We start from the raw sequence: 6,159 nt of genomic DNA, 5'->3' as shown, positions 1-6,159 counted from the left end.
CTCCCAGAATATTGTAAATAAAAGCAAAAATAAACAAATGGGACCTAATTAACCTTAAAAGCTTATGCACATCAAAGGAAACTATTAGCAAGGTGAAAAGACAGCCTTCAGAATGGGAGAAAATAATAGCAAATGAAGCAACCGACAAACAACTAATCTCAAAAATATACAAGCAACTCCTACAGCTCAACTCCAGAAAAATAAACGACCCAATCAAAAAATGGGCCAAAGAACTAAATAGACATTTCTCCAAAAAAGACATACAGATGGCTAACAAACACATGAGAAGATGCTCAACATCACTCATTATCAGAGAAATGCAAATCAAAACCACTATGAGGTACCATTTCACACCAGTCAGAATGGCTGCGATCCAAAAGTCTACAAATAATAAATGCTGGAGAGGGTGTGGAGAAAAGGGAACCCTCTTACACTGTTGGTGGGAATGCAAACTAGTACAGCCACTATGGAGAACAGTGTGGAGATTCCTTAAAAAACTGGAAATAGAACTGCCTTATGATCCAGCAACCCCACTGCTGGGCATACACACTGAGGAAACCAGAAGGGAAAGAGACACGTGTACCCCAATGTTCATCGCAGCACTGTTTATAATAGCCAAGACATGGAAGCAACCTAGATGTCCATCAGCAGATGAATGGATAAGAAAGCCGTGGTACATATACACAATGGAGTATTACTCAGCCATTAAAAAGAATACATTTGAATCAGTTCTAATGAGGTGGATGAAACTGGAGCCTATTATACAGAGTGAAGTAAGCCAGAAGGAAAAACATAAATACAGTATACTAACGCATATATATGGAATTTAGAAAGATGGTAACAATAACCCGGTGTACGAGACAGCAAAAGAGACACTGATGTATAGAACAGTCTTATGGACTCTGTGGGAGAGGGAGAGGGTGGGAAGATGTGGGAGAATGGCAATGAAACATGTAAAATATCATGTAAGAAACGAGTTGCCAGTCCAGGTTCGATGCATGATGCTGGATGCTTGGGGCTGGTGCACTGGGACGGCCCAGACGGATGGTATGGGGAGGGAGGAGGGAGGAGGGTTCGGGATGGGGAACACATGTATACCTGTGGCGGATTCATTTTGATATTTGGCAAAACTAATACAATTATGTAAAGTTTAAAAATAAAATTGGAAGAATAAAAAAAAAAAAAAAGTGTTTTAACTCGGTCTTTTTTTTATTAGTAAAATAAATATGTGTGTATAAAACCCTCAATTTTATAGCCCAGACATATTCACTATTTTTTTTTTATTGGAGAATAATTGCTTTACATTGTTGTGCTGGTTTCTGCCACACAATAACACACAAATCAGCCATAATTATATGTATATCCCCTTCCTCTTGAGCTTCACTATTATTTTGTTAGAGTTTTCCTCTTTTCTTTTAGTAGTGTGGATCCAGATTTGGAGGTTAGGGGTTGATTCAGATTCCTTCCATTCTTTTCTGTATCCTTTAAGGTGTTGTACTAACCTGTAAGTTAAAAGCTTGACTGCTGCTGTTAGGGAACCAGGTTCTTTTGCCCAAGGAACTGCAAGCCAAAACACTGAGAGCAGGAGATTTGCAGCAGAGAGTTGATTTGTGAGGCAACCCAGTAAGGCTGCAGGGGCTGTGATGACACTAGGTCCTCTATGGGACAGGCAGGTCTATTCTGACTCTGATCAGCTATGTTAGTTTCACCTGGCCTCAGACAGTTTGTTGTGTTACAAGAGGAAGGAGTTTTCAAACAAGCTCTTCCCTTATCTGCTCATTCTGTAAGATGAGCTCAAGAATTTCCCTTAGTCTGCAGTTTCTGTGTCAAGTTTTTACCCTATGAAGCAGGGTTTCACTATCCCATTTGTATTTCAGATGGAAGTGAGGGAAAGGAAGGACAGGCAGAATATAATCTCAAAGTTCTATGGCCAAATGTTCCCAAGAGGAAGTGCTTTGGCACTTCCCTATGCAGACTTCTTTAGCTGAAAAAGCAGCTATAAAAGTAGAAAAAGCAGCTAGATTGCCGTATGCTTATTTTGTAAAATTAGAATGAGACCATATTTGGAGCTGCAAAGCGTGTTATATAACTCTAAAGGTATATGCTATAATATCAGGGTCAGATTTTTCTAGAATTCTGAGACTTCCCTTGGTAGATTCAAGACTTGAACCCAAACTGGGAAAACTACCATGGCTCTATAATCCCTGAGCCACTGAGATGGATTTAGGGGGAGATTGGGCACATAACCTAAAGCCAAATAATGTTAATCTTTTCTCAGTTACCTGGATCCCAGAAATTTCTCTCTTTTCCTCCCTCACTCTTGGTCTTGTTCTGTATCTCTTGATTTATTCTCTTCTGTTTTCATGAACTTTTTGTTTTTGTCAATGTGAGTATAAAGATATATGTTTCAAAATGAAGACCCTAAGGCCACTTAGATTTATTTGGCTCTGAAACATGATATATATTATACATATTATAAACATGATATATATTATTACTTACAAATATATTTGGAGTTTTATCTTCAGTTTCCATGGTTTGTCACTGCTTCAGGAAAAATCCTTTTAAAATTATATCCCATAGGTATAATTGACAAAAGTATACTATTTTGGAAAACTAAGAATAATTACTTAAGTAAGTAAGAATGGCATCACCAACTCAATGGACATGAATTTGAGTGAATGTCGGTAGTTGGTGAGGGACAGGGAGGCCTGGCGTGCTGTGGTTCATGGGGTCGCAAAGAGTCGGACACAGCTGAGCCACTAGACTGAACTGAAGAATGATTAAAATGTGTTCCTAAATGGAAGATTTTGGCCACCTGATGCGAAGAGCTGACTCCTTTGAAAAGCCCCTGATGCTGGGAAAGATTGAGGGCAGGAGAAGAAGGGGATGACAGAGGATAAGATGGTTGGTTGGCATCACTGACTCAATGGACATGGGTTTGGGTAGACTCCAGGAGTTGGTGATGGACAGGGAGGCCTAGCGTTCTGGGGTTCATGGAGTCACAAAGAGTCAGACACGACTAAGTGACTGAACTGAACTGAATTCCAGAATAAGTGGTCTTGCATCTTGCTTTAGAAATTGTGCTTGTTTATCATCTAGTGCACTGAACTTTGTGTCTAGTGAAACTTTTGAGAGGAAGAGTCTCTTTTTCACATCCTCAGAGTTTCGTGAAAGACCATGGGCTGTGGATTGACCAGCACTGTAAACAGTTCAAACCTGAAGCACTTTCAGGTCTGAAATATGAGTGCAGTTCATCAGGTGTGGAAAATGTGGATTCAAAGGAATAATAGCCTTTGGGGATAAAATTCCTTGGTTTGGGGAGCTGTAGAATTGGAGAGAGTAGCCACTGAGACAAAATATTTGTAAAAATGTGCAAAATTAAAAGCACCTTGGATATTGCTGAGCACAGAAATAAATAAGATAAAAGAATAGGCATTCAGGACTATAAAATTGTAAGGTGATAGACCTTTATTGTTTATTTGGCTATAATAAGTATGTCACTCTGCTTGCAAGCTGGAGTGGAGGTGTGTCACCTGAGGAAGTTCAGCCTCAGTGTATCTGCAACATGAGGTAAAGGGATAACTGACAGTGTTCAAGCTAAACTCTCCTTAGATCTCATTTGTAAAGGAAAAAGTTATTTCTGGCTTAAGGTTCCTTTTACCATTTTTGAAGTGTCAGAGAGTTCTCATGATCAAAGTCCACAGACTTTAATATAGTTGGGTAGGAGTTTCAGGGAGAAGGCAATGGCACCCTGCTCCAGTGTTCTTGCCTGGAGAATCCCAGGGACAGGGGAGCCTGGTGGGCTGCCCGTCTGTGGGGTCGCACATAGTTGGACACGACTGACAAGACTTAGCAGCAGCAGCAACAGCAGCAGGAGTTTCAGGGGACGGAGTCTATTAGCGCTATACAGAAACAGAAAGCAGGATCTAATACAAACCGAAAGCCCCAAGTGTCTGTGCACTCATCCACCGTTAGTCTCATTCTGTGTTGTCCGTTGTTTTAAATTTTTAGGATCCACATGTATGTCACCAGGATGGTTACCTTCTCACTCATCTCCACTACTTTTTAAGAATATTGGAGCCAATAGTCATGTCACAATTTTATTACTATAGTGAACATCTTAAACTATATATCTAATTATCTTAAACTGTGTATCTTAAACTAGTCTGTCTAATTCTTGCATAAGAAGTGGTGTGGACATCTATCAATTAAACTGCTACTCTTTTTGTCTTGGTTCTTACTTCGAATGAGGGGAATAGAAACTGCAGCCATTACCCAACAAGGACAAACTCTAGTTAGGCACAAACATTTTCTTTTTCAAAGTATTCCCAAGTGTTCAATATACCCAGCTGAATTCCACTCCATCTTTTGTGCCCTTTAAATGTGCCTTAAATGATAAGCAAACAAAGGGAAGCTAATGCAGACAAATTTGGAGGAAAACATGTGAATCTCTTTTTAAAGCTATAGCTTTGTAGTTACTTCTTGTTATGCTGGCTCTGATCACAGTAGGACTTGAGTGTCCTTTCAAAGATGAGCCTTTTTTCAGATGTTGTGTTTGGGATGTGTTTGGCCACTCACATATACAGAATGAGCTTAAAATCATGTGATATGAATTCTACTGGTTCCACCACAATCACACAGTTCAGAACTAGCTTGCCCAGTAGCATTGTGGAACACTCTCAGGAGGCAATTGAGATGCCTATTTGACCAGAACTCTTGAGAGGATGGGACACCATTGTTCTGGATGTGGTCAATAACTTATGCCCAAAGTCATTATAGGATGCTGTGTACCCAATAGACATAATGCATGGGTTTGGAGGCAGTGGCACACAGTATCACTCACAGGGACTTCTTTGGGGAAATTTGTGCTCCTTGACCTTGAAAATCTAGGCCTGTGGTTCTAGAGAGGGAGTGTTTCATTGAGGGGGCACACTAACAGTACCTTAAACTTAAAGCTTAAATGCTGCCTGTTTTCTCTGGGCATCTTTTGCCAATAAAGCAGCAGGCACAGGAGAAGTTTATCATGACAATTGACTTTGATCCTCATGAAGAGGTATTATTGCTACCATGTGATGGGAGCAGGGAGGAATATTTTGGTGAAAATACTAGCCTACAAGTCCTAAGGGCATATATGTGTTTTTGCAGACCTTGTTTTCTTGGGAGCAGAATAAAAACACTGTTGTTGTTGTTATTCAGTCACAAAGTTGTGTCCAGTACTCTTGCCTGGAGAATCCCATGGACAGAGGAGTGTGGCAGGCTACAGTCCATAGGGTCTCAAAGAGTTGGATTTTCTATTTGCATTTCTACTGAGTTCTGACAATCCATCTGTAACACTAAAGAATTTTCTTAATAAATATATTCTGTGAGGACTGTGTAATACCCAGTCAACAGGCAAGAGACCCTTGTGAGCATGCTGTAAACAAGTCTGAGGAGAAGCAGTAAGGAATGTAGAGATGTCCAGAGTAGCTCACTTTTCCTATACCAAATGTTGTGTGAGAGAATGATTGTGATGCTGCCTTCCTACAGAATTGTTCAACAAATACTTGTCTAGATCTTTAATTCCATTAGCAGCTAGCATATATTTATTAGTTATAAAGTCTGGAAGAGGCCTTTCACCTGGAGCTTTGTCTTGAGATGAGTATAACTTTATTCCAATAGACGACCACTTAGGACTGATCATCAGAGCAATGCAGGTTCCTTTCACTCTGCTGTAATTGTCCAGTCCCTTACTCTTGACCCCTTTGTTTCTCTAAACCATGATCACTTCATGGTGGAAGCATGTGTGCCTGTTTCTTGTTTGCATTACTTGCTATGTGTGTCGGAGAGACTTGATGGGGAAGCAGAACTCCTCACTGACCCCTTTACCAGACCATCCAGACTTCCAGTATTCAGGGCATTCTTCTGGTGACACCAGAGTGTCTTTGGGGACTAGACAAGCTGCAGGACTTATTCCAGAGAGTTTGGTTACAGAAGTGGCAACTGAGTGTTAACTCACATTCCTTAAGAAAGCAGAGTCATCTGCCAGATGCCCCGGTCTGTCAGCGTGTGGGTGTCATATTCAGTGAGAAAGGCAATGGCACCCCACTCCAGTACTTTTGCCTGGAAAATCCCATGGATGGAGGAGCCTGGTAGGCTGCAGTCCTTGGGGTAGCTAGG

This window comes from Bos taurus, chromosome 3, assembly GCF_002263795.3.
Source record: "Bos taurus isolate L1 Dominette 01449 registration number 42190680 breed Hereford chromosome 3, ARS-UCD2.0, whole genome shotgun sequence".
NCBI lineage: Eukaryota > Metazoa > Chordata > Mammalia > Artiodactyla > Bovidae > Bos > Bos taurus.
Note: the sequence above shows the minus strand (reverse complement) of the source record.